The following is a 22,629-nucleotide window of genomic DNA, read 5'->3' as shown; positions in this document are numbered from 1 at the left end:
TATGTGTGGATGGGATATGAATGTTTTGGTGGGGGGGAAAGAGTCCATAGCTTCTTTCACCTTTTCACAGGGGCCCATGACCCTCCCAAAGTTTAACATACCCTGAAGGTGACTGCTACAGTATCTTCCAATGAAAAGAATCTGTGGTTTTGATCAATACTATGAGCTGTCTATTGAAAGGAGTGGCATATCTGTTATTATCATAGAAGTCAAGTTCAAGGCCAACTGCCAGTATAGTGTGGAGGTAGCGTTTGTAGAATCTGAAAGCGTGTTTCTGGTTTGAATCTGGATTAACCATTTACTAGTTGTGTGTCCTTGGGCAAGTTGCCTAACCTCTCCGTGCCTCAATTTCTTCATCTCTAATATGGGGACAATAATCTCCTTCCTGGAGTTGTAATGATGATAGAATCAATCAGCCCAGGCTTAGGAAGGTGCCTGGTCAACACTCAGTGAATGAGAGCTTTAAAAACTCACTACAAACATAAACTATTACTCTGATTACTTAACTGCTTATCTCAACTAAGATGAGATAAGCGGTGGCTCATAATAGACAAAAAGGGGAGGAGAATTAAATTCTGGGTAAATTCTTAAAGTAAGGAAAACGGGATTCCAGCATTCCCAGGAGAGGCCAAGATAACATGCAAACCCCACCCTGGGAGTCACCTTATCCTTGTTTCATAAATTCACAGACTTTCAGGACTTAAGTCCCAGCACCCCACTTAAAAGATAAGAACCTGAGGCCCCAGAGAGAAGGGTCTTGCCCAAAGCCGCATAGTGAGGAAGCATCCGCAGTAACAGAACCGGAAGGGAAAGAAAATCCTTTGAGATTATTCAACCCCATTGCATACTTTACAGATAAGAACAGTAGTAGTAATAATAGCCAGAATAATAATAAAAGCTTATGCTCTATGGAGTTTACTCTGTGCAGGCACTGTTCTAAGTGCTTTATAAATTACTCATTGACTACTATCCTCATAACCACCCTATGAGGAAGATACTGTGGGTATCCCCACTTTTCAGATGAGGAAACTGAGGCACAGGGAGTAAGGGGTGGAATGGGGTTCAACCCTGGGCAGTCTGGCTCTGGCTCCTAAGTTCAGTGAGAGGAAAAGGGCACTGCCATGGTCACAGGTTAATAAGCCCAGATGCGGGCTTGGCCAGGGTTTGTTGTTCTACTAAGAGGAGCCTGGAGTAATGAGGAACAGGGATGAGGCGCCCTGGCAGACAGCCTGTCTGTTCTGGGGGGACGAGGTGGCAGCTCCTAAATGCACTGTTTTCCAGCCGCCCCGGCGTCTTGCACACCCCTGCTTGGCCAGGGCCGCTGCTGTCATCAGCTCCCAGCGACCTGGACTCTGCTGTCTTCCCTCGGGCTGACTCACTTAACAAGACTTCCCAGCACTGGCCACTTTTTAAAGGGGGAGTAGGTGGCCAGATAACACGGTAATGGAGAGAAAGGGCTAGAAAATGAGCAAATGGGGGAATGGAACCCAGGGGAACAGTTAAGAAATCAAGTGCTCCCCAGCACCTGGGAGATCACCAGGGAGGAAAGTCACTCTGTGCTTCATGCTCAGCAGAAGCTGAGTCAAGTGAGAGCAGGGGAGAGGCTCCAGCCTGCAAGGCGTGCCGGGGAAGCAGTGTTCACGGACCGCTGCCAAGTTGTGTAGGAGGAGAGGAGAGAGGGACACACACTCCCTCCAGCAGCCTCCCTCTCAACTCCACCACCCACCAAGTCCCCCCGCAGATGACCACTGCCTCCTTTACTCTCTGCTTCTCTTGAACAAAATGGGCCCTTAAGGGGCATCCATCTGTCCTTTACACCTTAGTGAAAATTGTAAACACTGTGTCCTGCTTCTCAGAGCCTCTGGCATGAGTTGCCCTCTCTATAAGCACAATAAATACTCTCGATCCTCATTATTCATGGATTCTGTATTTCTGAATTCACCTACTCACTGGGAATATATTCGTCACCCCAGAATCAATTCTCGTAGGTTTTCGTGGTCATTCACAGACATGTGCAGAGCGGTGAATAATTTGCGTGTTCCTTCCCAACTGATGTCGACCAGGAAACACTCTTCTTGTTTCAGCTTGTAAACAAGTGCCCTCTTCTTGGTGTATTTAGTGCCACACTTTTGCATTTTTGTCCCTTGTGTTGGTGATTTCGTTGTTTAAAATGACTCCCAAGCGTAGGGCTGAAGCGCTGTCTGATGTTGCTCACCCCAAGCAGGCTGTGATGTTTCTTACGATAAAAAATGTATGTGTTAGATAAGCTTCATTCAGGTATGAGTCATGGTGTTGTGCTATGAGTGCTATGCTATGAGTTCAATGTTAATGGATCAACCGTATATATTAAGTAAGTTGTCTTTAAAAGGAAGCACACATAACAAGATTATATATTGATGAGTTGATGAAAATGTGACCATAGGCTTGCAGGAAATGAACCCTAGGAGCAGTGGTTCAGGATTCGCTAATTCAGTGTTTGCTGCAAAGTTACAGAACATAACTACTGTGAATAATGAGAATGGACTCTGTGTGTGTGTGTGTGTACATATGTGTATATATCACACACACAAACACACATATTCTGTAAAGAGTCCTAAGGGCCTCTTTCTTCCTTTGGATGCCAAAATGCCACAGTTCTAAGCACAAACAGAAGCAAACTAAAACAGTTATTTCATGACTCTGTCCAGCCTGACATCTGTCATGTTGAAGATGACATCACCTGGATCATCAACTCGTTTTCCTTACGAGGGTTTAAGGCCGAGATCTCTACTGGTGACGCTAACTCTGCCAATCCCCGCATATTTGCACCATCCTTGGTTGGCCTGGGTTCAGGAAACCTGGGTCCTCCCGCCAGCCTTGCGCTCCCTGGGGCCCACAGTATCCACCTGGGCAAGTCATTTAAACACATAAGTGCAGGGTGCCAAATATGTCAAATATACACGATTTTCCTCACCAATCACTTGGAAGAGCTAGTGAGTAGAAGTGCATTAAAAAGTATGAAGCGCCACGTGAATGTGAGGTGGAGAGGTAAACGAAGAAGAGTGTGGGCTTTGGACTTAGACCTCACTGGGTTCTGATCTGGGCTCTGCCATCGGCTAGCATTGTGACCTGGTGCAAATTCCTTGCCTTCTCTGGGATAACTCAAAGCAGATCAGATGGGATGAACAAAGGTACACCAGCTGGTGCAACAGGATAAGTGCCTTCAACATCTCCTCTAACCCTCAGAGGTGCCCTGAGAGCTATTTCTGATCCCAGCTTTCCAGAGGTTCCAAGAGTTGTTTTGCTTAAAGTCACAGGTAAATGACGGAAGCGGGATTCGAACTGAGGTTGTCAGGTCCTTCAGCTCTTTTCTTCCTGCTGCCTGGGACCCTCAGGAACACCCTGGTGGAATCATCTCTTCCCATCATAAGGCGACCAGCCAACTTAATTGGAGAGTTGATTTATAAAGAATTTCACAGGGTTCCACCCAAGAAACATGTCCGTACCTTGGAGACGAGCACTGACCTTTGCGTATGAACTGCTCTTGTTGTCTGCTGGACTGATCTCACCCCAGGCCTGAAGCCAAGAATAAGAACCCTTGTGCAAGAGAATGGGAAGAAGACAAGGAAGAATATCACCCCCTGGCACTATGTCTTAAAAACAGCGTACCCCCCAATCCCTTACAGGCCCCGTTTTGTCAAGAGGGACAGAGACGCAGGAAGAGACTCACCTGGAAAGAATAAATTACCTGCTCTTGTGTGCACTGACCACACCACTCCTCCATGGAAAACAGAATATTTTTGAGCTGACAAAACATTGAAAAACAGTGGGACTTCCTTCTTCTTTTCTCTCTTTTCCTGGCAACGTCTGTTGACCCATCCTGGCATAGTATGCAAGAAAGGCCAGAGAAGTCATTCCCTAGGAGTCTCTCCAAAAGAGGAGGGGGCACACATCGCCTGTCTGGGGGGGTACTCTGTATAATTTCCCACAACTTGATGACCAGCTCCATACTTTTCCCCCAACATTTGACAGTCACGTGCAATTTACAAAATTCATCCACACTGGGAGCCTGCTCAGGTTCCAGCAGTCTTTTGATGAGGGTATGGTTATCACGATACCCATTTAACAGATGAGACCAGCAGAGATCGAGGAGGCGAAATGATTTGGCACAAGGTTGCACATTGTGTGCTGGGAAGGCTGCACATTCTTTCCCCTGGTCCTGGCACCCATGCCAAGGAAGGAAGCCTCCAGAGAGTTCTGCCAGCCCACCTGGAACACAGCCTGTGTGTCCACTGAGGTCTTCCTCAGCCAAACTGTGCAGGCGCAGCCCATTGTTACTATCAGCAGGCAGTAGAAGCGATGTCCTGAAACAAGCAGGTGCCACCTGTTCCCTGCAGCCGCGGCCCAGGCCAGCCTCCCACCCTGCTTCCTGCAGATGAGACCAGCCACACCTCTGGCTTCTTGGAAATAAATCCACTTGGAGGCAGCTGGCATTGTTGCCAACAGGTGGCAGCAGCAGGGTTGTTTGTGGGAGGAAGCCAGAGAAGGATGTAAACAGTGGGCTTACTGCGTTTTGGAGAGAGAAGAGAGTGTGTGTGTTTGGGGGCAGGGTGAGCAGACGTCTTACACACAGTTGCCAGCATCCTCTACTTAGCCTCCAGACAGATGAACACTATTGACAGAACCTGTCCTCTCACCTTGACTACTGGCCCCCAGCCCCAAGAAACCTTCACACCAACACTCCATCCTCCAGTAGTGAGGCCATAAGATGCAAGGGAGGCCACGTGGGACAGTGAATGCTGTTCAGGCTTTCCCATGTCATGACGCTCGTGGAAAATGGTTGTATTGAGGATTGAGTGGGTCAATGGAGGGGGCTCCCAGCAGCTGAAGAGAAGAGCCTGGGACTTCCAGCCACTCTGAGGGATAAGGGAGCAGCCGCAAGAGCACCTATTGGGATGCGTTGGGTGATGAACCGAGTTGAGTGTAGCCCCTGAGTCAGACAGGCCTGAGCCCCTTGACAACCTTCTCTTCAAAGTGGGGACTTTGTAGAAGGACCAGCAGTCTCAGCGTCACCTGGGAGCCCCTTAAAAATGCAGAGCACAGACATATCCTCCGACCTGCTGAATCAGATGCTGCATTTTAACAAGATGCCCAGTGACCCGCATGCTGCTCTACACGCCCAGAGGACGTGAACTCAGATGCTCACCGGGTCAGGATAGTTACCCGAATGAGTCAAGGGTCCAGGTGGGGACTGTGATGACCCAGAGAGCCCAGGCCAGCCTGCGTGGGCAGCCACACACAGCTCAGTCCCAGCCGGACAGAGCCGTGAGGGACTGTGCGGACCTGATCATCTGAGTCTCTCATAAGCCGATTCTCTGGGTCTCTGATATGAATTCTCCTGATTTTAACATATTGAAAACTCATTTTAAAATCCTTTGAAACGCTGTACAGGCCAAGTAAAACACATCTGTAGTCCACTGAACGCCCTGGGGCACCAGTTGGGTGCCTCCAACTTTAGACTCAGTGTGGTCTTACCCTCCCTTTACAGGGAGCCATGCAGCCTAATGGTTAATGCCACAGACTCGGCAACAGCCCCAGGAGTTCAAATCCCAGCTCGGCCACTTCCCAGGTCTATTCTGTAGCCTTGGGTGAGCACTTGACTTGGAGTCTTTGTTTTCTCATCTGTAAAGTGGCCCTAATAAGTCTCCCTAATGGGTGAAGAGTTGCCCTGCAGCCTGACTGAGATAAAGCACTTTAAAAATCTGTGGATGCTTAAAGAGATGTTGATTCACTTCCTCTAGGGCCTAAATGCTCCCTCTACTTTCCAGTGCTTACAGATCACTGGAGACCTCGTTAAAATGCAGATTCTGATTCACTAGGCCTGGGTGGGGCCTGCCTGAAAGTCTCCATTTCTCACAAGCTCCCAGGCAGTGTCAGTGATGCTAGCCCCAGTCAGGTAGTCATGCCAGTCAGGGGTCAGCAGACTTTCTCAGTACAGGGCCAGATGGTAAACATCTTAACCTCTCTGGCCAAATGGTCTGTTGCAACTGCTGGACTCCACCATTGCGGTATAAAAACATCCCTAGACAAGAGGTAAATGAATGCATGTGGCCGTGTTCCACTATAACTTTATGGACACTGAAATTTGAGTTTCATATAATTTTCACGTGTCATGGGATTATCGTTCTTCTTTCAATTTTTTTTCCCCAGCCATTTAAAAACTATTCTTAACCCATGGACCTCACAAAAACGTACAGTCAGCCTCCCCCGCTGGATTATAAACTCGCTGGGTGCACAAGCTGCACCCACTAAGTCCACCTTTCCTCCTGACCCGGCCAGTGCCCTGGACAGCGGGAAGCCCCCTCCTTCACCCTGCACAGTGTACGGGGCCCTGGGAAGCTGAGGTGTTGCCTTTCAGAGCTGACACTTGTCAGGTGCCTCCCTTCCCTTCCATTCAATCTCACGGTCACACTTTAACTCTATAAACACACGGGCAAAAGAATCAGTGACCCAGAGCTCAATAACAACAGAAGGAGTTTTGATTTATTAAGGGGAAGAGCAAAGGAAAGGAACCAGCAAACTGATAAGCAGGATAATTAGGCAGTTCCCTAAACAGTCCATCAAACCCTCCGTTGTTCCCATCACTTCCCACCACCCCTTCCGACCCCTGGCAGCACGTGACCCAGGCAGCCAGGGCGAGGACATCCGTTGGACTCTGGGTCTCAGCCTTTGGAAGGATTGGGGGAGGGGCAAAGGCTTTTGAGAATTTGAGACCAGGGCTCTTGTGTTCATTCAACCAACATTAATGGATTTGGTGCCCAGCTGTTCTGAGTTAGGGATTCAGTAAATGTTTATTGAATATCTTGGCAAATGTTTATGAACATTTGTTATGTGCAAGGAATGGGCTAGACCCTGGGATGGAGGACTCTTGGTTAAGATCCAGACATGAAAAAGACATGGCTCCTGAATGCAGGAAATTTACCCACAAAAGACACAGGCTCACACTAGACCACAGTCTAGGGCAGTGCTTGCCAGACTACCTCCCACAGGCCAAACCCAGTCCCGGACCTGCTTTTGTTAATAAAGTTTTATTGTAACACAGCCCTGCCCATTTGTGTACATATTGTCCATGGCTGCTTCCACACTATAGCATCAGAGTTGAATCATTTTCATGGCCTGCAAAGCCTATAATATTTACCACTGTATCCTTCACAGAAAAAGTTCACCAATCCGTGATCTAGTGCCATGCTTTTCCAAATATTTGTATAGCAAACCCCAGTAAGTAATCCATCCTGTAGGAGGAGGCAGACGATAAAATAAACAAATTAAACTGCAATATGTCAGGTGACGAGAAGGGCTCTGAAGGCAGAAACAGGTTAAGAGGGAGAGAGCATGGTGGGGGCAGGGGCGTGGGGCGGTTATCAGGGAAGGCTTCCTGTGAAGTGGCATGTGAAGGAAAGAGAGAGTGAGCCACGTGGACACGTAGAGGAAGAGCATGACAGCAAAGGGGAGAGCATGCACAAAAGCCCTGGGGCAGGAGTGAGTGCTTGAGGTGAAAAGCGATGGAAGTAAGGCTCGTGAGTTGGGGAGAGGTGGTAGAAGGTCATGTAGATAACTGACTACAGTCAGCAGAATGAATAAACCCTATAGCAGAGATACAAGCCAAGCGATGAGAAGGCGGTCCAGATAAAACTAAACCATGATGGAGGGGGAACCTCCACTGACTTATTAATTTGTCCAAAAATCACGTCTTGTAAGTGTGTGTAGGGACTGTGCTGAGGCAACAAATAAGCTCCTTCAAGGAGCTCCCTTTCTCATAGTGACAGAGGCCATGCAAGCAAATACATCATGACAGAGGGAAATGCCGGGGGGAGCAGGAACACCTTTGTGGGGACCAGGGAAGACTTCCACACGATGGGAAACCTCAGCTGCATCTCAAAGGATGAGGAGATATAATGCAGGTTGATAAAGCCGAGAAAAGCATTCCAAGCAATGGGACCTGCACACACAAAGGCATAAAGGCCCAAGAGAGCATCGCAAGCTGTTGGTACAGTGGGAACAGTGACTCTCAAGCCTGGCAGGGTGTTAGAAGCACCCAGGAAGCTTTGAAATTATACTTCTACCCGGGGCCCACCCCCAGACTTTGCAGTGATTGGCTGGAGGAGGACCCAGGCACTGGGATTTTTTTTATCTCCAGGAGATGCTAATGTGACACCAGTAGTTCAGAGCTCTGGGCTGGAGGGAGACATGGAAGAGTAGGTGAGACTGGGCAGGAGTCATGGCCAGATCATAGATGCATTTTATGCTGCCCTCTACAATGTGGACTTTATCTTCTAGGTAAGAGAGAGACCCACTGGTGGGGTTTAAGCAAAGAATGGGCATGGTTGGATTTATAAGGTAGAAAAAGCACTCTGGCAGCAGTGTGAGAGGAGAGGAGAGGAGTGGGGGCCAGGAGGGGAAGATTAGAAACCCTGGGAGTTATTAGGGAGACACTGCATCAGTTCAGAGAAGAAATAAGGGTTTGCACCCAGGCAGGACCAAGGCAGCGAGGAATGAGATAAGGATGCAGTCAAGAGATATGGGGAAAGCAGAATTGAAAGAACTTAGGGACTGCCCGGATTCAGGGCAGGAGAAGAAAACTGAGAATATAATGATTCCATTCACTGAAATATGAGATCAAGAAGGCTAGGCTTGAGGGGGAAGATAATGAGTTCAGTTTTTAACATTTTGAGTTGGAGGTACCAGTGGAAAATAACAACAATAATAATAATCACAAGCCATTTATTGAGCACTTACTAGGTGCTGGACCCTGTACTCCATGCTTTATATTCATTGTATAACTTAATTGTCACAACAGCTCTATGAGGTAGATAATCTGACTGTCCCCATTTTACAGAGGGGAAAACTGAAGCTCGGAGAAGCTCGGTAAGTGAGAAGAATGGTACTTATTGTATGCACATTCCACTTTGCAGAGCTGGGCACATGGTGAGGGCTCAGAAAATGGCAGTAATATTAATTATTACTATCTTCTCTCCACCGTCGGAAGGAAACCCAGGCCAAGTCTGCAGGGAAGGGAACCAATCATATTTAGAAGCCCTGTTTCTATATAGATGTATATATACTTAGTATATATGTATGTATATAGTATATAGAGATGTATATTTAAATGCCTTAGTGTGTGTATATGTCGCTAGACTCATACTCCATCTGTTGCTGCTTTTTCTTTTTGGCTTTTTAATTAGACATCTCAAATGCCTCTTGATCTTACCCATTCTCCAGTCCTACCCCATGCCCACCCCATAATTATTTTATTTCTTTAATTTTTCTCCCAAAGTTAATCTCAGTCTACTCACATTTGTTCTGTTCTATGAGGGAAATTGTGTTGCTGGCCATGCAGCCAGAGTAGGTTTTTTTCTTGTGGAGAGAAGGGAAACTTTATTTATTTTTTTAAAATATGACTCCTCTCGACTGTTCCAATGCCAAGTAAACAAAGCTGCTATTCATTTCGGCATCTCCCCATCTCTATCGTGCCCAGAGTCATTTTATCAGCAGAGCCTCTTGGGCTGTCTCTCCAAGAGCTTGGAACAGCAAATAGGAATGTTCTAAAAGTGAGTGCTATGAAAATAGAATCCCATTTAATGAGGCCACCGAGAGCAAGGCTGTGGCTCACTTGGTGAGTGCAGAAGCAAGCATTATGTTTAAAGTCGTGGTCAGAAAATGCCAGCTTCTCACACGTGGCCTCAGCAAAAAGCATCAGCGAGCCCATCACTAGTTAGTGACTCAGGGGCAAAGAGCTGAGGCAGCTGGAAGGAAGACTTAGAATCAGGTCACCACCCCCAAAGACCCTCTCCTCACACCTGGAGAACACCCCCCCCCCGCCCCCATGATACGTCTGCCATGGCCCTGCTCTTCTTGCTACCACCCTTCAGTATCAATGTTTACTCCACCTGTGTCCCATTCATGGACTCCTAGGTATCCACAACACTTCCTCAGCAATGACCTGGCTTTGCTCTTTGGTCTCTGAGCCCTCTGCCCAATGAACAATAAAAACACTCAATGTATATAACCAGATCTGTGTGGAGCAGCTCCAGATGAAGGGAGGAGATCTAGAGTTCCACTCAACTGGTCTCCTTGCATGGGTCCATGCCCACAAAGAAGGAACCCCCAAGCTTCTCTAAGGTACCTCAAGACTCCATGGAGTCCAGGTCGAAAACCACTCCCTTAGGTCAAAAGAGTGCCCAGAGGTCATGGTCAGCAGTTGTTGTTCATTTATTCATTCAAAAAAATAGATCCCAAACACCTACTAGGTACAAGGAGCAAAGGATATAGTAGTGAATCTAACAGAAAAGTCCCTGCTCTCACAGAGCTTATATCCTTGTGGGGGGTATGGACAAGTATAAGATAACGTGAGACCACGATAAGTGCAAGAATGAACACGAGACTGGGTGATGTCATAGAATGCCATAGGGGAGTGAAAGAGCTGCTTTAGATTACATCAGGAGAGGCCTCTCTGAGGAGGACAGAGAACAATGGAACAAAGACAATAAGGAACCAGCTGTGAGGCTGTCTGCAGCAAGAGCTTTGCTGGCAGAAGGAATGCGTGCAAAGGCCCTGAGGCAGCACTGAGCTTGGCAAATTCTAGGAACTGAAAGAGAGAATGAGGGGATAGATGGAAGGAAATGAGATCAGAGAGATCAGCAGGGAGGGCCAAGATATGTGGGCCCTTGTACGTGCATGTTTACGGAACACTAGCGTGCATGGGTCAAGTTCAGATATTTTGGGCACCCACCACTATGGTAATTTTGTTCCCTGCTGAAATACAGATGGTCTCTGACTTAGGATGGCTTGACTTACAATTATCTGACTTTATGATGGTGCGAAAGCGATACGCATTCAGTAGAAACCGTACTTAGAATGTTTAATTTTGACCTTTTCCCAGGCTAGTGATATGCGGTGTGATACTCTTTCATGATGCTGGGAAGCAGCGTCGAGCCACAGTGCTCCGAGTCAGCACGTGATCACGAGGGTGAACGACAGACACACTTAGGACCGTCCTGTACCCAGATGCCCATTCTGTCTTCCACTTTCAGTGTAGTATTCGATAAGTTACATGAGATAGTCAACACTTGATTATAAAATAGGCTTTGTAGTCAGATGATTCTGCCCAACTGTAGGCTAGTGTAAGTGTTCCGAGCATGTGTAAGGTGGGCTGGGCTAAGCTGTGATGTTCAGTAGGTGAGGTGCATTAAATGCATTTTCGACTTAATGATATTTTCAACTTAGGATGGGTTTATCAGGACGCAACCCCATTTTAAGTCAAGGAAGATCTGTAATGAAATTTGGACACATTCCTCCTACATACAGGAAATGGCATTGGATGGGGAGGCCAGGAGTTCTAACTTTCAGAAAGTCCTTTTCCTTCCTTCCAGGTTTCCTCCCTTCCCTTTCCTTTCCAGAAGCTGCACCACCAGAAGCAAAGTAGCCATGTCGCTCTCCAGGGGGCTTTAGATTCCTTTTCTGCAACATAAGTTGACTGGGTGACATCAAAACTCTCTTTTCCAACGAAATACTACACAGAACTTGAAATTACAACAGACGTAAATGTAGTATTGTATTAGCTGTCATTTCATTCTGTAACTTTTAATTCACAACATCTATTGTCAAGTCCACCAAGAGAACACTGAGACTCCTCTGATGAACTTGGTCTTGTATCAGCCTCAGCACCCAGCCTCCCTTTATATTTTGTGTCCTTGCACAGCATGGTTTTGAGAAAATCACTAGTGTTTTACTGACTTGCTCTGCAATCTGAGGTTATTCTCTAAATAAACCAAAATGGAAGGAGAAACCTTACTCTGGGGGCTGAACAAATAAGGATTGCCCAGGAAGCCCAAGTTAATATATAGTAAACATTTGAGTCTGCTTTTTGGATGCTCGAAAATCAAGCTCTTAAATATTTTGTTTTAAGAAAACAATAATCAAATTTTTGTTGCAATACTTCAAATCCTTCCATGGAACACTGAAAAACAGTCAGCATCAGCTGTCTTCCAGCAAATAGTGTTCTGGCAAACTGGCTCTCTGGGAGGGAAAAAGTGCCCAAATTTGTAGTGTTTGCCAGTTTCTAGGGTGTAAATCCTTCCACTGTGGACAGCATGAAGCTAACAATGGTTTAATAACTGGCTCACAAATTTTCTAAATATTTAACAGTTGCCTCTTATAAGTCAATATGAGCCAGCTCCAGGATACCACTGCTTCCAGCCCTCATGCATAGTTGGTGTTTCTGGGTAGAGCCCCCTTGAAGACCATCACCCAAAAACTGATACCTGCAGTGGCACACAAGGCCCTGAGACTCTGGGCTGGAGCCAGGGAGGGGCAGTTAGAATGGGGTGGGGAGCAGAGGAGCTGGCGTCCTTAAGTTCAGGGCCTGGTTTGTTGTCAGAAATGGTCAGAGTGTGACCCCAGGGACAGGTGTGGTGACGCCACGTTAAGCTAAAGTCCTCCCAAACCTACCTGTACTTTACACACCTCAGATCATACCCCGGGATGTCTCCCCCTTGGGACTCATCCTTCTAGACCCAGCTGAAGCAACTTCTCCCCTTTAAAGCCTTCTATCCTCTTGCCCTCGTTTGAGCCAGCTCTGGACCTAGTCCAACTCCCTCTTACTGCACCATCTTACTGTCCTGTTGTTCTACATCTGCTTGTCAGTGTTCTGGGCCAGACCTCAAGAGCAGAAACTATGGTTGGAGCCCCAGCGCCTAGCATAGGGCCTGATATTTTTGTTAATTTCTCAACAAATATTAACTGAGCTCCTACTAAGTGCCAGGCAGTGTTCTGGCCACTGATAATACAGTAGAGATCAAATCAAAATCCCTGCCTTCATGAGGATTTTGATTCTAGAAGGCACTCAATGCATATTAAATTATTGTCTCATAGTCCCCTATGATCACTACTCTTAAGAAGACTAGGAGATGAGAGCTTTCATTTATTTTATTTTAACCCTAGCATAGAACCCACTCATAAACATGGCCACACTTCATAGTCTTTTTTTTTTTCTAAATAGAAGTTATTTTTTAGAGCATTTTTAGATTCACAGCCAAATTGAGCAGAACGTACAGAGGTTTCCCATATGCCCACTTCCCCCACACGTGCACAGCCTCCCCATTATCAACATCCCCCGCTGGAGTGGTACGTTTGTTGCAACTGGTGAGTTTTATTCCGTGCTAAGAAGAAGCGAGCTGTCAAGCCATGAAAAGACATGGAGGAAACGTAAATGCACGTTACCGAGTGAAAGAAGCCACTCTGCAAAGGCTCCATATTATGTGATTTCAAATATATGTTAAAGGGAAAACTATGAAGACAATAAAAAGATCAGTGGTGAGGCTCAAACGGCTGCCTAGCCACAGCCAGCACTGTCAGCCCCTTTGAGGCTTGAATTGGAGGAGGAGGCCGCAAAGGGATATCCTCTGTTGAGACGATCCCTGGCTCGAGGAGACTTTCTTTGGGGTTGATCTGAACAATACACATTCCTCTGGCAGTTTTCTGTTCCCCCTTAGCGATGTTTTGGAGACTGGTAGAAAAACTTTTCCCTTGGCCTGGACAGTAGACCCAAACACCTGAGCCCTAGTTTTACAGAGATACGGAAACTAAAGCCCAGAAAAGAGAAATCACCCATATTCACACCCAGTGTACGGCCTCCACAAGAGCTCAGTTCTCCAGATACTCAGCTCGGTATTTGACTACACGGAGATGGCCCTCCTGAAGATAAAGATCAGGAAAGAGGGAATCCAGAATTTAATGAGCTGAGAGGAAGAAACTGTCATGCTGACACCATATAATACAAAGAGAACCTGCTTCATCACTTCTGGGTCAATAAAGTTTGAAAGCCACCAGCAGAAAAGACAATAAGCAAAGAGGTCAGCCTACCAATTGGAACATAATTTGCTCAAACTTGGACACTTAACCCTTCATATTTCTCCCCAGTCTACCCCCTGCCATTTCCCCATATAGACTCTTAGCAAGGAAAAAGTTAAAAGCACAACTTATAAAATTTGTAGGTTTTGGCACGTCCAAAGGGCTGCGTCCGGAGTGTGGAGTTCCGGAGTTTGGAGCCATGTGGCTGACAGGGTCTTGGTGCTCCAGCCGGGTGTCAGGCCTGAGCCTCTGAGGTGGGAGAGCCGAGTTCAGGGCATTGGTCCAACAGAGACCTCCCAGCCCCACGTAACATTAAACAGCAAAAGCTCTCCCAGAGATCTCCATCTCAACACTAAGACCCAGCTCCACCCAATGGCCAGCAAACTCCAGTGCTGGACACCCCATGCCAAACAACTAGCAAGACAAGAACACAACCCCACCCATTAGCAGAGAGGCTGCCTAAAATCATACTAAGTTCACAGACACCCCAAAACACACCACCGGACACGGCCCTGCCCACCAGAAAGACAAGATCCAGCCCCCCCCACCAGAACACAGGTACCAGTCCCCTCCACCAGGAAGCCTATGCCAGCCACCCACTGGGTGCAGACACCAAAATGGTTCTGAAGAACCTAGGGACAGGACAGGAAGAAAGACGCAGATGTAGAGAATGGACTTGAGGACACGGGGAGGGGGAAGGGGAAGCTGGGACAAAGTGAGAGAGTGGCATGGACATATATACACTACCAAATGTAAAATAGATAGCTAATGGGAAGCAGCCGCATAGCACAGATAGATCAGCTCGGTGCTTTGTGACCACCTAGAGGGGTGGGATAGGGAGGGTGGGAGGGAGGGAGACGCAAGAGGGAAGAGATACGGGGATATATGTATACATATAGCTGATTCACTTTGTTATACAGCAGAAACTAACACAACACTGTAAAGCAATTATACTCCAATAAAGATGTTAAAAAAAAAAAGATCAGTGTTTGCCAGGGGCTAAAAGGGGTGCCTAGTAGGCAGAGCACAGAGGAGTTTTAGGGCAGCGGAAGTATTCTGTATGATACTGTGATGGTGTACACTTTGGGTGACAATGATGTTTCATTGTAGCGTCATAGTCTTTTGATTTTGTTTTTTAGTTATGATTTGGGAATATCCCAAGGCCTATTAATGTACCATTGTCATAGACTAGGGGTTGTAGGAGGAGGCTGCTGGTGACATATTTATCCACTGTCAACCATTAATATTTTTAGGTGGAGTTGTTTGGGGTTTTGGGGGTTTTATTGTTTTTTGTTTGTTTGTTTTTTGTTTTGTTTTGTTTTTTACAGTTTAGGCAGATCTGGGAAGAAGGCAAATAGATGGTGTAAGCTTGAAATTTCGTGGAGACAGGATGAGAAAAAGACCCCCGACTCTGGCTCCCAGCAGCCAGGGCTCTGTGTGAATCCCAGATCCTGGGATGAGGAGAGATCACAGATTAGCCCAGAGATCACAGAATTAGCAGCTATTCCCACTGCCTGCTGGTTATTTTGGGCGCTGGAGATCAGAAGGAAGACAAAGGGAAGGGAAGGGAGAAATTGCGAAGAAAGTTGAATGAGAGGATGAGGTGAAGGAAAGGGGATGCTGGGGGTTGAGGAGTCAGAGGTTTGCTGCTCCTCAGAGTGAAAATGCCAAATTCTAGGAGAACCTAGAAGGGCCTCCCCAGTCTTCACTGTGCAGCACCATAGCCCTAAAGATGGGGTGGACTGTAGTCATGATTTATAACAAACCTACAGATCACCTATTCTGTTATTTATCCAGCATTTTTAAAACAACACACATACACACATACAATACACACACACATACACGCTCCCTCTGTCTTTGTTTAAATAAATTATTTTTCAATGACATTTTATATTATGATCATAGATTATGAGTTTTATGGCCCAGATAGTTTTTCCTAATACACATTGAAATAAATATCTAACTGTTAAAAGTTAAATGTTCATTTGCATGTCCTCTAAGTCATCCCTTGGACCGCCAATGCCATGCACACCACATTGTGGTACACTAGTAGAGAGAAGTTGGCAGACTTGGAGACAGTCTCAGTCCTTGATTCTGCCCCTCCCTATGTGTCAGTTGCCTCATCTGCAAAATGAGAGGGTTGACCAGATGCCCTCTCAGGTCCCTCCACACTCTGAGGTTCTGAGCTGTTCACTGAATAAACGTAGTTATTGAAGGCCGCATACCCAGGCCAGAGCTTTCAGCACCCTGCCCTCTCTCCTCCCACCAAAGCTTCCCCACACCTCCCTGTTACACCCCCTTTCCTTACTACAAGGCACATCCTCCTGGGAGAGAAACCTGCACAGATCCAACCCCAAAATGAAAATTACGTGTTTTCATTAGAAGAAAAACACCTCAATTTTTCCAAACCTCAGCACAGCTCTCTTAACTTCCTTAACTTTGGTAAAGTGAATAATACCCCTTGCCAGGGAGTCACATCCCAACCCACACAAAGGAAATCTCTCTATTGTTTTTTGAAAAATGTTTACAGTGGCCTTTAATATCTCAGTGTTTCACAAGGGAGCCAGTCAGACAAGGAGTCTAACCATCCCCTGGTGGGACCGCCACGCTTAGCCTCCTCCTCCGCTGTCTGGCCGGAGACAGACAACATCTAAGTCCTTCAGGAAAGTCAGCAGGTTTTCAAACCCTCCCTAAAAGAGCAGTGTGTGGAGGGAGGGGAGTTAAATACCACGTTTAATCGACCGCAGAATCTGCCCACGAGCAAGATTAGGTATGGCATTGCTATACCTAACACGCCTTCAGCATTGCCCCTATTAAAACCACTCTACAGACAACTGGGAGAGAGGCCTCCACACCCAGAAAATATAAGCCACCAGGGCCAGGAAAGTAAAAGAAGAGATACTTGTGTATCTCTATACTTTGTGTATAGTGACTTTACAAAATCTCTAGATACCTTATCCGTAAAGGTTCTTTTAGTTAATCACGAGCAGCTTACATTCGTTGTTTTGTGCCAGACACCATTCAGTTGCTTACATGGTTTATCTCACTAAATCTTTGTAGTAACTCTATGAGGTATGTACTATTATAAACCCCATTTTACAGTTGAGAATATCAAGGTTCAGAGAAGTTGAGAAATTTCCCAAGGTCACACAGCTAGTAAGCAGTAAAGTCTGATTCCCAAACCCATGCTCAAAGCAATACCTTCCATGTGTGGGTCATTTTGTATTTTTTAGAACTCTTATGCATTTAATAATAACTATCACTTAGAGAAATAGATGTTTAGATAGATAGATGATAGATAGATGGCTAGACAGACATAGACAGAGATATCATTTCTAATCTCCCAATTCTGTGAGGATGGGTATAAATATTATCATCCCCATTTTACACATGAGGAAATTGAGCCCCAGAAAGATTTAAGAACTCATTCCAGGTCATGGCATCTACAAGTGCCTAAGTCAGGATTTGAACCTATTTCAGCCTGACCCCATAGTCTGTGCTTTCACTGTGCTGCCTGTAGAATTTGATCTGATTTATCTAACAACTTTGTGACTTGTGTGAGGAAAAAAAAAAGTGTGATGTAGTAGAGCCTATATCCTATTAAATGGGATTCTACAAACCTGGCCTGATTAATCAGCTTGTGGAAGTCCCTGAAAATTCTATCAGTACACAGTAGTACATCCTCTCTCTCACTCTCCTGCTTGTGTCTTTCAATGCACTTGCAAACTAGTTGTTTCCTACCTGTTTATACCTATCTTTCCATCTACCTAACCACTTCTTTATCTATCTGCTTATTTATTCTCCACCTCCCCCCCCACCAGAACGTTCCCTTGCATCTGTCTTGTTTGTTACCATATTCTCAGTGCCTAGCACAGTGCCCTCAATAAATATTTGTGGACTAAGTGAATGAACACATGCTCATAATTAAGTGAACAGTAAACACCTGTTCCTCCTCCTCCTCTGAACTGTACTACTTGGCATCTAAAAACCGACATCCAGATAGCTCTTCCTTCTGGGTGCTATGGGAGAGTAGCCGCGCGTTCTGGCTTGGCTGCAAAACACTTCATAGATGTAGGAGCCGGTGTCATAGATGAAGATTACAGAGGAAACGTTGGTATTGTACTGTTTAATTCTGGCAAAGAAAAGTTTGAAGTCAAAAAGTGTGATCGAATTGCACATCTCATTTGTGAACAGATATTTTACCCAGAGATAGAGGAAGTTCAAGTTTTAGATGACACTGAAAGGGGTTCAGGAGGTTTTGCTTCCACTGGAAATAATTAAAGTTTATGCCTAGAACAGAAAATGAGAAAATGCACTTTTTTTCCTTGAAAGTAAAGACTTTGCTTAAAGTGAAATAAAGTAGTATAGAGCCCTGCAGGAGTTCAGAGGAGGAGGAGGAACTCTAATGAGCTGGAGTGGACCAGAAAGGCTTCCTGGAGAAGGCAACGAGTTTTAGGGCTTTGGTGGATGGTAGGTGTTAGGTAGAGGAGCAAGGAGAGCATTCCAGGAAGAAAAGAGACCAGAGCCGAGGCACAGAGAGCGCAGGCTGGCATCATCCAGGACTTTGAGGCAGAGCTGCCTCAGAACAGCTGGAAGCAAAGTCTGACTGTGCTTCTGTCCTGGCCACCCCAGGAAGCCCCTAACAACCTTCCCCTTCTCCTTAGGAGCTTGAATCACCCAGAGGAGTTTACTCACCTTTGTCTAGTCCCCTCTGGAGCTGGGGACCATCCTCACTAGCAAGCTTCCCCTGACACCTCCATCTGTGTATAAAATGGCCATGGCTCTGGCCCAAACCAGGGTTGGCAAGAGAAGAAGGAGAGAGGTAGAGAACCCATGTCCACAAGGGGCTCAACAAACCTGTTCTTTCTGGGGCTTCATCAACTTGAGACTATGGAGAAGTAAAAGCAGCAGGCTCTGGGCCCAGACAATCTTCCCACTCACTGGCTGTGTGGTCTCGGGCCCTCTCTGAGCCTCATCAGTCCCCTCCAGGCACATGGAGGTGGTAATCCCTGTCTCCATGACTTCAGGATCAGTACCCACTGTCCTGAGCAGCCACCTTCTCCCCTGTCCCCTGAGTTGACAGTGGAGCACGTCAACTCCACATGTGGAATGTTAAACTTCAGTCCATCTCAGTTGTTTGCCAAACAAGCTGAGTCCCACCACAGAACACTTCTCTTTCCTTCTATGTTAGGAGGCTACTATGTGTTTAGAGAAAACCATTCCCATAAGCTCCATGGAGGCAGGAATCTTGTCTCGTTTGACACTGCGTATGACCTCTAGCACCTAGAACAGTACCTGGCACTGAGTAGCCATGTAATACGTGTTTGCTGAATGAATGAGCAACCTCTCTAGTCCTCCTGTCACACCTGCCCTGGAACTCCCAACCTTGGATCAGTCCAGCCATGAACCTTCATCTCTTCTAAACCAAGACCACTGATCTGATGCTGCAACTACAAATGTATGGCCTCTAGCCTTAGGAGCCTCAGTTGTCTTGGCAAAGCTTTTACATCTCCCTAGTCAGCTGCCTTTCCCATCCTCATGGTGGTGTTTTCAGAACCTCACTGCACTCTGCAAGTCCCACATCCTTCCCCCCAAAAGAGGACCATGCCCCTGTCACAGAGCTCACTGATGCTGGCAGAGTCACCTCATCACCTCTGCCCTCACATGTGTGCACCTTGCCACACCTTTGCCCTCCCCCACACCCATCTTCCCTGTCTCAGTGCTGTCGCGTCTCCTGTTCCGAGTTCGTGTTCCCTCTGAGCTCTGGCTCTCATTTCCACCCATATCCTCTGAGACTTGGCTCCCTGTCCATTCCTTCTCACCCCTGGTCCTCAGTGCTACTTCTCCACTGGCATCTTTCCAACACTGCAGCATGTTCAAATCTGACTCCGATTTGCAAAGAATAAATATGTCTTTGTGAAGCCTGTGTGCCTCTCCTACCCTGCATTTCCAGCCAAAGTTCTTCAAAGAAGAGCCTGCAGTTGCTGTCTCCACTCACTCTCCAGCTTCCTAAATCAGCTCCCACCACTCCCAGAAACTTCCTCTGGCAAAGATCGTTCATGCCTTCCAGATAGACAAACCTGATAAAGTCCTAAGCCCCTTGTTTTGCTCCTTGGCCATTTGTCATGGTTGCCCTGTCTCCTGGAATGCAGTTCTACCTCGTCTTCTGGAACACCACTCTCACCCACCTTTCCTCCTTCCTCTCCAGCCAGACTTTCTTCACCTCCTTTGCATTCCCCTCTTCCACCCTTCTGTCCGGGTGCCCTGAGGTCCCATCCTTGTCCCACCCTTTCTCACTGTAGGTGACTCCTCAGGCCTGCGCTGTCCTATTTGGTGGCCACCAGCCACACATGCCTGCTGAGTCCTTGACATGTGGCTCCATTGAGCTGGGCTGTGAGTGTAAATATACATCAATTTCAAAGACTTAGGGTACAAAGAAGAGAACCTATCTCATTCATAATTTTTATAAAGATTACACATGGAAATGATAAATATTTTTAGACATTGAGTTAAATAAAACATGTTCTTAATTTCATCTTTTTTTATTTTGACATTTTTTAACGTGGTTACTAGAAAATTTAGAATTACACATGTGGCTCTAGGGACAGCAGTGCCTTAGACAATCGCGTCCACTCCTGTGGTCTCACCTGAATCAGGGTGACACCCAAACTAATTCAGCGTAGTGATAAGGCGTGAGCTCCGCTGTCTGGGTTTGAACCACAGTTCTGCCACTTACTAGCTGGGTGGTCTTGGGCTTAGAGCAATGCCCGGCGCGTGCAAGGCACTGGATAGAAGCCATTCTTGTAGACAGGCAGCCGTGCACGGTAGTCCCAGCTGGGAGCTCTGAAACCAGACTGTGGGTCGGCACCCTTCTCCTTTGCTCACCAGCTGTGTGACCTTGGAGCTACTCCGCCCTCCCTGGGCCTCACCGCAGCATGGCCAGAGTCCCAGTGTGGAGGGCTCCCGGCAGTGGCCGCCGTGTGGTCAGCACGCAGCGCGTGGTTCTCCGGTTGGGCTCCCTGGACCCCACATCCACCACGAGCATTCCCTGCATTTCCCTGCCTTTCTCTTCCCTCTGCCGCAGGTCAGTTCTGCACCACTTTTGGTCTAAACTACAGCAGTCACTGCCTGAATGTTCGCCAGGGCTCCTGGCTGGCCCCTCCCATCCATTTTCCACAGTGTCTGCTGAACTGGGGTCCTAAAACCCAGAACTGCTACATCCCTCCTCTGCTTAAAACCCAGCAGTAGCTCCACATTATCCATGAATAAAGCCTGCAAGATCCCCCGGCATCCACCAAACCCTCTGGGGTCCTCTCTCAGCACTGGCCTCCGCACACCCAGGGCTCCTCACACCCACTCCCTCTCCAGTCCCCAAACGTGCCAGATGGTTTCACGCTCCTCTGCCTTTCCCTCCCTCTTTTATCTTCCATGATCATCCCACACCGTGTCAGCCTCTTCAACACTAGACTCAGCTTAAGTTCAAGAGTTCCCTGAACTTCTCCCCAAGCCCTCAGTGGATGTGACCCCGACTTTGTGCCTGCACTGTGCCTGTGCAGAATTCTGCCACCCCATCGGAACCCTAGGTGCACTTTCAGCTACATGCCTGACTCCCCTTACAGACCGTGAGCATCTTAGGAACAGTGATGGTGGTGATGATTTATTGAGAGCGTGCTATGTGCCAGCACCGCCTGAGGACTGGACACAGGTTAACTTACCCCTCTTACCTAGAGCGCCTGAGTTGGGTACTAATTACCACTTTACAGTGGAGGGAGCTGGGAGATAGAGGTCAAGTAACCCCCTTTTGGCATTTGGTGATCCAGAGTTCAAAGCCAGCCTGTCTGGCTTCAGAGACCACACTCTTAACCTCGATTTACATTTTTAAATTAACATATAATTGACACATAACATTGTGTAAGTTTAAGGTGTACAACATGTTGATTTGATACATTTATGTATTGCAATATGATTACCACCTTAGCGTAACTAAAACCTCCATCCCATCACATAATTATCATTTCTTTTTTGTGGTAAGAATGTTTACAGTCTACTCTCTTAGCAACTTCGAAATATATAATACAGTATTGTTGACTATAGTCACTTCACTGTGCATCAGATACCCAGAACTTATTCATCTTCTAGTTGCATATTTACACCCTTTAACAATATCTCCCCGATTCCCCCCAACTCCCCCAGCCCCTGTAACCACCATTCTACAATCTGTTTCTATCAGATTGGCTTTTTTTAGATCCCACATATAAATGAGATCACACAGTATTTGTCTTTCTCTGCCTGATTTGTCTCTCTTAGCATAATGCCCTCAGTGTCCATCCATGTTGTCGCAAATGGCAGGATGTCCTTCTTTCTCGTGGCTCAATTACACACACACACACATACACACACACACACACACACACACTCCGTAAATTTTTTTATCCATTCATACACTGACAGACACAGGCTGTTTCCATATCTTAGCTATTGTGGACAATGCTGCCCTTGATTTACTTGTATAACCTAAGCTGGCATGGTTAATTTTGAAGCCAGGAGTTCAGAGAGGGAAGGTTGCTTGCCCGAGGTCACCCAGTGAGGTCCCTTCCCAGCCTCCTGGCTCTCAGTGTTCTTTTTCTTGGTTTTGGTTGGTCATGTGCCCCTGCCATGAAAGCCCAGGCTGATGGCCCCGATGGGAAGGAGGGACCCTGGGCAGCTCGCAGGCAGACGTGGCCCGAAGCAGTGAAATGT

General features: G+C 46.8%; 1 protein-coding gene and 1 pseudogene across 3 annotated transcripts in view; both read left to right on the top strand.

The window, feature by feature from the left end:
• The window catches only part of SYN3 (synapsin III), a 452,132-nt gene that overhangs the window by 383,451 nt on the left and 46,052 nt on the right, over positions 1 to 22,629 (top strand). The window lies entirely within an intron of this gene.
• Positions 17,842 to 21,310, top strand: LOC309608642 (deoxyuridine 5'-triphosphate nucleotidohydrolase, mitochondrial pseudogene; annotated as a pseudogene). Its single transcript has one exon. The product of its transcript is annotated as a deoxyuridine 5'-triphosphate nucleotidohydrolase, mitochondrial pseudogene (transcript).

This window comes from Balaenoptera borealis (assembly GCF_965194805.1).
Source record: "Balaenoptera borealis genome assembly, chromosome: 13".
Classification (NCBI taxonomy): domain Eukaryota; kingdom Metazoa; phylum Chordata; class Mammalia; order Artiodactyla; family Balaenopteridae; genus Balaenoptera; species Balaenoptera borealis.
The sequence above is the reverse complement of the archived record's forward strand: the minus strand, read 5'-3'. Positions and strand labels throughout refer to the sequence as shown.